The following is a 9,873-nucleotide window of genomic DNA, read 5'->3' on the forward strand; positions in this document are numbered from 1 at the left end:
TCAAGAATTACGTAAGAGCATTTCCAACTGAGATTTCAGAACACGGCAGGTACACCGAGACCCAGAGAATGGTTGCCTGAAGGTGAAGGCACGGGTGGATTAGATGAAGGTGAGTGGGTGGCTATAAATCTTCGATCCGCCTTCCCATCTATGTGCATGAGCAATCCCAGGAAATGGAAGGAGCTATTTGGTCTCTGAGAGTTACCCAAGGCTAACAGTGAACCTGAATCAGCAGAAAAAATAAGGAGAGTGTCAGGGAGGTGGTATTGGTGTTGAGAGATAATCAAGTCCTGAGAGAGAGAGAGACAGAGGAGAGAGAGAGAGAGAGAGAGAGAGAGAGAGAGAGAGAGAGAGCACTTTCTCAATGGTCATTGCTAATACATCTGCAAGCATATACTGCTAGTATACCAAGTGAATTCTTATGCTATTTGTATTGAGTGCCAACTGCACACATGAAAAATAAGCATATTTGCTTTTAAAGAGCTTTCCTAGGAGTCTTAAAGCACCACGTGGTTCTCCATCTCTGATCCAAGCTCATTAAAATTCCAGATGTCAGAAGGAGGCTGTCCTCCAGCCTGTGATTTAAGCTCCCTCTGGTAGTTCAGAGTGATGGCTGCCACATGACAAGAGGTACCAGGGTCATGCCCTCAGCCACACTTGGGTGGCCTATGGCAGGTGAGTCTGTCTTCAGAGCGTGGTGATTTGTTGATTTCTTTTTAAGGGATTCTCTGGGAATATGTGAGCTCCAGTGTGTGTGTGTGTCTGTGTGTGTGTGTGTGTGTGTGCGTGCGTGCGTGCGCGCGCGCGCGCGCGTATATGGGTAAACCCCCAGAAAATGACCTGCCTTTTCTTCATTCTTAGATCAGGCCTATAATATTTACCAGATTCTTTAAGGAAAAGAGAAGAGAGAGCCAGAGATGAAATGAGATGACATTATTCACTCCCACTGCCTAGCAGCAGATCTTTACGGGCTAGGATGAGGACATTCCTCACTCAGGGTCCCTTCTGTTAGCATCCCCTGTACAGCCCACATGCCCCGCCCACTTCTTCAGTAGCCAGAAACAGTACAACCCACTCCGGATGCCCTAGTCACTTGCAGGCCATTTCTTGGCTACATGTCCCTTCATTGCTGGGGAAAGAATGCAGAGAGAAGAAACCACTGTGGGACTTCAGTCAACACTTTTCTTTCTTGCACCATGAACATATCCCAGAATGCTTCAAAGAGTTGTCCCCAAAGGACCCGCTCCCCAGTGTGTAGGGTCTTATATTCTGGTAGGCATTGTGTAAACATGAAACAACTCTTAGCTTGGCTCTTGGGATAAGAGGTCAGAATGATTGCCAGGTGTGGAAAGAGGGCGAGGCTCCTTCTCCTACTGAAGAAGTAGGAGGAAGGTGGGGGCAGGGCAAAGCCATCCTGAGCCATAACCTCTCTGGAAGAAATACCAGGTTTTTTACAGGGCAAGAGACTTGTCTATTGTTTGTTCTAGCCTTTTCCTCCAGTCTTGTAAAATTCTCAAATCCATTGACTTTCTCCACCTACTGATGGATGTGTTTGTTAATTTACTAATAATACAGCCTTTCCTGGGTCAGGAAGGAACTTGTATTTGATTACTTGATTTTGTCACAGACACCAGCCCAGCAGGGTTGGAGTGTCTTGACATTGATGGATGGGACATTTTCTTGCTTAACTAGAGGCTGGCTCTCATTTAACTCTGGGCTTTGCCTTTTGTTGACTCAATGTCTGACCTTGCTCTTACTCTCAAGACTGGAGAGACTGGCTTACAATGCTTGCTTAACCCTATGTTCTTCCTAAGTGGAAATGGCTGGTTGCTCTGTGACCTTTGGGAGAGAATTGTGAAAAGGAAAGGTTGTTTTCAATCGGTGAAAATTGTATTGGATTTCAATTATAAACTAGGATGGTGTTAGAAGTTGATATGTGGGAAAGTATTGTGAAGCTGAAGGTCCCTTGCTAGCTTTGAGGAGATGGTGCAAGAGGGTAGGTCCCCTAAGACAAAATTGTTTATTTGGAGGGAAGGGTGGGGAGCAAGGCATGTTCAACTACTAAGATGAGGCAAAGACAGAACAGGAGTGGTAATTTGCATGATAGAACAAACACAGGACGTGAGGGCTAAAATATCAATGTACTTACTAGCTGTGTAGCTTCCAACAAATAATCAGAGTGTCAGTTTTCCAATTGCTATGGGAATTAACTCCAAATTAAGACAGTTCATCCATGAGGAAAGCTTGGTAAGATCAAGGAAATTCCAAAGGGAGGCTCATTAAGTAAGATGGAAAGTTAAAACTCACAAGTCTCAGAAAGTCCCTGAAATTTACAAGTCTCAAGGCCTCACCTTCCTCAAGGTTATATAAGTAATATAGACTATCTAGGAGACGAGACCTTTGGACCTGTCCAGCTGCTTAAAAGTCATAGGGTTCCAGCTTGCACCTATGCTAAGGTGGGCTTTCCATGATGTGGTCATTTATCTTCTAATGGAGTAACTCCTCACTCATACTTTACTAAATAATCTCAGTAAGTTCGTTGGTTTACCAAGTTGGACTTTGTTGAAATCAATTTGGTGTGTTGTCTGGGAAGTCAAGTAAATGTTTCTTCACACCTCCACAGGAGTGGCATTACATAACACCATTGACCCTCTAGGAACAATAATGTATCAGTTGTGACAGCATTATTTGCAAATAACTGAAAAGCTATTTGAGATAATTTAATCATTAGAGGAAATGATTAAATCATAACTGCTGGAATGCTCATCAGTGACAAGATGTTGAAGTTCAGGCATGGCTTGATCAGGGCTACAGATGCAGCCCCTCCTACTCTTTCCATCTCTCCCCTTTTCCCCTTCTCCTTGTAGGTCAAACGACAACGTGCAGAAGTCAGTTTTCTTTCCTTGTGTATGGCCCAGGGATTGAAGTCATGTCATTAGGCTTGATAGCAAGTATTTTTATCCATGAAGCCATCCTACTGATTCTGAAAGCTATTATTATTATTATTACCAAATGTCTTTTGTTTCTGCCCTCCTTCACATCCACAGTTGAGGAACAGACAGCAATGAATGCTTCCTAGTGTCTAGGTCACTTTCTCCATCTTAAACAGTCCAGGCTTTTCTGTCCCGGAGTGGTTCACCCATAACTAAAATGGTTCTCTCCATACCAATTAAAATAATCAAGGTAATCTCCTGCAGACATCTTCGGAGGTCCATCTCCAGAGAGATTCCAGATCCTATCAGGTTGATTAATGTTTCAGTAAAAAAATAAAATAGGCACAATGGGTTCCTGTGCGTGGCCTGGTGGTTGCTCTCTCAGTATTCTAGCTCTGGTGGAACATTGGAACTAGCACTAATTTATCTCAGTGGCTCCATGCTGCTCCCAAGTACTTTCTGACCCACTGTCTGAAAGCCATTCCAATGTAGCACCCTGTCAGGCTGCCCCGCCCTTACTCACAGCTCTCTTGGTGGGTTGCCAACACGCCAGGCATACACATCCTAATTCCGTGGCCTGCCAGTGTATCCTGCCACCATATACTCTCTTGAATTCAATTAGGTCACCACACAAATGAACACACCACACGATATCCTCTGATACAATCGATAAGATATAATTTGCCCATCTAGATAACACAAAATCCTGTACACACCCATCCCTTAAGAATAATCATAACAACCTGTAACTATGCAGAGAAGAGTCTTAGCATATGCCGCCATGTTCTCTCGGCTCCTGCTTCTCACTCTGGCTTCCTCTCTCATCCTCTCCCTTTCTTCTAAAACCTCTGTTCCCATCTCCCTTCCTTCTCGTCCAATGACAGACCTCATTTTATCCTGTCTGCCTTCACCTTTATAATGACAACAACCTATAGATTAACTTCAACCATCATAATAAAAATACTTTTAAAAAGCGTCACTTTCAAATCACTGAATAATTGCTATCCAAACACGGCAACTGCTTCATAGAAGACAGGGGGGAATGCTGATGTCCAGCAGAGGATAAAGGCAAACGTTAATGCCTGATCCAAACAGTGCGCTGGTGGGAAGTCTGTGGTGAAAGGCCTTGCATATGCTTTCTAACACTGTAAAACACTGAGTCACGATTACACTATAAAGCACTGTACCATACACTTTACAGCCTACCACAACACACATTTACTAACTCCATTCCATGGCCAGATGTCTTGGTGTGGCATACCTGGACTCTGCTTAGGATATCACAGGATCAGAAACAACATGTGTCCCAGGCTGAATGACACCTGGAGCTCCTGTCCTCCAAGCTCCTGAAAGCTATCCCTAGAGTTTTTTACTGTTGTTGTAGGACTGAAGTCTTTGCTTCTTTGCTGGTTGTCGTAAATGGACCACTCTTGGCTCCTGAATGCTGTGTTCACCTTCTTCTCCATTTTCAAAGTCAGGAACATGTAGTTGACCCTGCAACCAATGTCTTCCTCTGTCACATCTGTTTGTGCCTTCTAGAGCCAGCATTAAAAAGATTGTGAGATTAGATGAAGCTCACTAGAAAGTTTCCCTCTTGGTAGACTCAAAGCCTTAGTCACATCTGAGAGTCTCTTTTTCTGCAGAAGGTGATCAGTCACACAGGAGTGTCATGCCCTCAGATGTCCAGGGTCCACTCTAGAAGAGAGTGCCAGGAGATAAGTGATGTTTTTATAATTCTGATTACCACACACTCTGAGAGTAAATACCTACATATTGTATTGTGTTTTGATCACGGTGCCCACCATTGAAAAAGTACTAGAAATGGGTTCTCAATGATAGAATGAATGAATGAATGAATGAATGACATTGATTTTAAGGTCCTTGAAACACTAGAGTATGATGCCCTCATAAGTCCAGGTTCTACTCTTGAAGTTCATGCCAGCAGATGAGGGTCTTGAAGGCTGTTTTATAATTCTGGTGTCTTAGTTAGGGTTTCCATTGCTGTAAAGAGACACCGTGACCAATGCAACTCTATAAAGGACAACATTTAATTGGGGCTGGCTTACAGCATTAGAGGTTCAGTCCATTATCCTCATAGTAGGAAGCATGGCAACGTCCAGGCAGGCATGGTGCTAGAGGAGCTGAAAGTTCTACATATTGGTCCAAAGGAAGACAGAAGACTGTTGTCTTCCAGGCAGCTAGGAGGAGAGTCTCTAAGCTCACCCCACACCCTTCCTCCAACAAGGCCACATCTACTCCAACAAGGCCAAACCTCCCCATAGTACCACCCTCTGGGTTAACCTAAGCATATTCAAACCTCCACATCTGGTTACTCCCGGACACTATGCTGATGCCAAGAAGTGCTTCCTGACAGGAGCCTGATATAGCTGTCTCCTGAGAGGCTCTGCCAGAGCCTTACTGATACAGATAAGGATGCTCGCAGCCAGCCATCGGACTGATCACCGGGACCCCAGTGGAGGAGTTAGAGAAAGGACTGAAGGAGCTGAAGGGGTTTGCAGCCCCATAGGATGAATATCAACTAACCAGACCCCCACAGAGCTCCCGGGGACTAAACCACCAACCAAAAAGTACACATGGAGTACCCATGGCCTCAGCTGCATATATAGCAGAGGATGGCCTTATCTGGCATCAATGGGAGGAAAGGCCCTTGGTCCTGCCAAGCCTTGATGCCCCAACGTAGGGGAATGCCAGAGTAGGAAGGCAGGAGTGGATGGAGGAGGGAGCACCCTTACAGAAGCAGGAGGAGTAGGGATGGGATAGGGGGTTTCTGGAGGGGAAACTGAGAAAGGGTTGAAATGTCAATAAATAAAATATCTTAAAATATTTTTAAGAGGTACCTTTTAATGTCTTTTCAATGATAGAATTAGTGAATAAATGGCATTGTTTTCAAGGTCCTTTGTGGTCTGCCTCATACTTATTTCCTGCCTGCTGACCCTAACACACACTCTCTTGCCCACACTCTTAGGTCACTCCTGAGCCACTTTGACGTTCCAAGCTTGGGTTCAGCAGCCCAGCGACAGAGCAGCAGCATTCTCATGCTGTTTACTCTGGAGTGATTTGTGAGCACCATAGTGACCGTGAACGAGTGCAGGGGGTCATTTCTCTCATCTCGGCAGACTGCTTTGAAATGAGATGGACCATGAATTCAGACACATTTTTCAGAGTCAGACATTCTGTAAGCACGGGCTTAGAATCTTTTAAGTAATAATGACCAAAAATGTGTGAATCTCTTCAATATTTCTTTCTCCTTAAAAAAAATCCACATCCATTTTACAGAAAAAAATATTGTTAAGGAAGCGATATGTCATTCGTCTGAGGGCTGGGCGATGGGGTGAGATTAACATGGGGAAGAGTCCAGAGGCCTTTGCTTTAGTTATTTTGTGAACTTGAACTAACTCTTACTCAACCTTAGATATTCTGCTAAGGCTCTGGCCAAAGAGAAAAACAAAACAAATAAATAAACCCAAAGGGACAGGTCTTGCCTGTCTGATGGTACAGTGAAATGACAGCGGAAACATGGTGTCTCTGGATCCACACACAATAGGGGTGACATCGTGCAGAATGGAGCTCCAGACAAGCCAGAATCACCTTGGTGAGGGAACCTCAACAGGTCCCATAAAGCCTCCATCAGATTATCGTGTGAGCATGTCTGTGGGAGCATTTTCTTGATTTAGGATTAATGTGGGAGGTCCCAGCCCACTATGGGCAGTGCCATCCCTGGGCAGATGGTCCTGGGTTGTATAAGAAAGCAGACTGAGCAAGCATGGAGAGCAATCCAGTAAGCAGCACTCCTCTGTGGTCTTTGCTTTTGCTATTTCCAGGTTCCTGCCTTGAGTTCCTGCCTTGGTGTTCCTTGCTGATGGAATGTAACCTATTGGAAGCCAAATAAACCCTTTTCTCCTCAATTGCTTTTGGTTAGTGTTCATCACAGAACCACAAAGTAAACTGCAACGCAGGAGGCATCTTGTTTCAGCTTTCTAAGCACTTGAGGAAGTGGCGTTCATGCTTCCATTTTATGGATGAAAAAAAGTGAGGCTCAGCAGCTTAATCAGTCCCTCAGTCCCATCAGTCCCATCAGTCCCATCAGTCCCATCAGTTTTGAAGAGAGAATCAAACCCTGGGCTTTCCCCTCTGTTTCTTTTTCCTCTCATTGGTTCTTCATTGTATGCCTTCTGCCTCACTTGCAGGAACAATAAGAGGTTCAATACATGTGTGGGAGGGAAATGCAATGTAACTGGAAAGCAGTTACACTGGGAGGTGATCTCTCTCTCTCTCTCTCTCTCTCTCTCTCTCTCTGGGTGTGTGTGTGTGTGTGTGTGTGTGTGTGTGTGTGTGTGTGTGTGTGTGTGTGTGTGTGCGTGTGTGTTATACTAGAATTGCACCCTCCCCAATTTTTGACATATCAATTGGTATTAAAATAAAAGGCACAAACAAGTGCTCAAAATACAGTTCCCTATGCGCCCTACAGGGTTTGCTTCTCTTTTCTTGGAAATACTCAGAGCACATGGGAGAGAACACACGGGGGTAGACATGGACATCACTCTGGATACGTTGGTAATGCAGCAGCAGACGTGGAGATTGGCTTGTGTCTGTGCGTGGACAGCTTCTGTTCTTCTGCTGTCTGAACAACTGCACATTGTTCCTTTGACTTCCACTGTCTCCCAAGGTAACACATGGTTTCCAGTACCACATAAATGCTTTGAGCTGTTCACACCCTCATAAGCGCATCCATAGGACAAAGCCTTAGAGTTAGAAGCGTTGGTATTTAGACCTTAATAAATTTGCCAAAATAGTCTCTGTATAGATTGTGCCAACTTCCGTTCCCACTCTCAGGGTCTGATGAGATCTCTCTCTCTCCCTCCCTCCCCCTGCCCCCCTCCCCCTCCCTCTCCCCCCCCTCAGTATTTTTGCTAACATAGAATGCTAGAAAAGTTTTATTGTTGCCAATTTGGGGTTAAAAATCTTATTTCAGTGAGATTCTATTTTTAATTATCCAACTGAGCAAGATTGAGTATCTTGTCTTAAACATAAGAGCTGTTTAATATCCATTTCAAAGATTTCTCACAAGACCATCCACCCATATTTCTGTTGAGTTCTTAGCCACTTTTTACATCGAATTATAGGAACTCTGAAACACTTGGCTTATGCTTTGAAGAACTTAGGTAAGAGCATTAATCATGAGGGTGTCAGGAAATACAACGTGGTAAAGAAGACAGAAGTGAGGAAGAAGAGCCAATAATAGAGCTGATGACTGGTTTAATGTGTTATATAAAGGGAAAAAGAAAAATCTAGTATGAATTTGAAAAATCCTACTGTAGACACGTAGGAGAGTGATGTCCATGAATTAGGGTACAAAAACCCACTTAAGAGTCATGGAGGCTGAAGGTAATAGTTGCTTGGAAATTATTAATATGTGTGTATGTGCATGTGTGTGTGCACAGATACTGTATGCATATACCATATATAGAAGCATACATGATGAGTAACTGTACACATAATGTGTGTGCATGCCTCCTGCCCATGTGAAAAGGATGTAGGTAGGTTCTATGCACATGTGTATAATAGGAAAGAATACGGAATAGCTGAAGCAATTTGGTTAAAGAATAAGTGGAGAAGTGAGATAGAAAGCCAGGGTGAGACAGCACATACCTACTATGTGTAAAGAAGTAGGCTGTCCATTTAGCTTCCCCAGGACAAAGCCAAGATGAAAACATTACCACCTGCCAGTCACTGCTCAAGCACTTCCCTTGCCCTTAACGGGTGAATCAGATTCAACCAGCATGAACATTCTCATGTCAAATGAACAGAATGTGTCCATTTTCTCCTTATCCCGTTGTAAGCCTATCTGAGCATCCCCACGGAGCATCACCTAAATCTGTGAACAAACCATGTCAGTGGTTGCTAATACTCCCTAATCTAGGCACGCCTACCTTCTACCGCCTGGAGCACCTCTTGTCTCCCAGGGGTCTAAGAGTGCATTTAATTCTGGGGAACCATCATGAACCAGAAACCTGTCACCTGGGTGGTGCTGCCTACAGATGGCATCATTTGAAATCTACAATAGCAGGGCCACAAAGGTGGCAGCAAAGCCAGGCCACTACAGTATGCCGGAAGCCAATCCTTCAGAATAGGTCACCCTGTGCAAGAGTCACCATCAGGCCATCCTGAATTAGACACTGCCATGGCCCGAGTTGTTTTCCACTCTTTTTATGAAGTGATATCAAGTTTCAAATGGAGCTCCCCCATCCCCCATCTCCAACCTCCCCACACCTGTTTGATCACTTCCGTAACTGGCAACATCCTTCATTTAATTTCTCTTGGGCTAAACATGTGAATTACCTTTAACTCCTTCCTTGCCTGAAGCCCCTATTCCAAAGTATTGGGAATTCCTTTTGAGCTCTAACTTCTAGGATATCCAGAGTCCAACCACCTCTCACTGCAGCTATTGCCAGCCACAGTTATGGGGGAGGGTACGCCATACCTTGTGTTTGGGCCTCCTTTGTCTATTCTATGCCTCTTGACATTTCCTCTCCATGACACAAGAGTCAGAATGACATTTCTCAAATTGCAGGTCGGCCTGTTAGTGGGAGACTGAGTCCCCTTGCTGTGGCTTCTGAGGGCTGTGTTTCTGAGCTGTGCCTGCTCTCCTGACTCTGTCACCTCTCATTCTGCTCACCATTCCAGTCAAGTCTCATCGTCTCCCTCCATGTCATTATTCCCTGTTCGTTGGTTTTGGGTTTTGTTTTGTTTTTGTTGCTGTCATTTGTTTGTTTTGGTTTGGTTTTGGCCTTCTTTTATTTTGAGTTATGAGACAGTGTCCTGCTATTTCGACTCTGACATTTTTTGCCCCAGCCTTCCAAAAGCCAGTGTTATGGGCCTGGAACATCACATAGGACTTTGATGTTTCTGGCACGTACTA

Source organism: Rattus rattus, chromosome 13 (genome assembly GCF_011064425.1).
Source record: "Rattus rattus isolate New Zealand chromosome 13, Rrattus_CSIRO_v1, whole genome shotgun sequence".
In the NCBI taxonomy this organism is placed as follows: domain Eukaryota; kingdom Metazoa; phylum Chordata; class Mammalia; order Rodentia; family Muridae; genus Rattus; species Rattus rattus.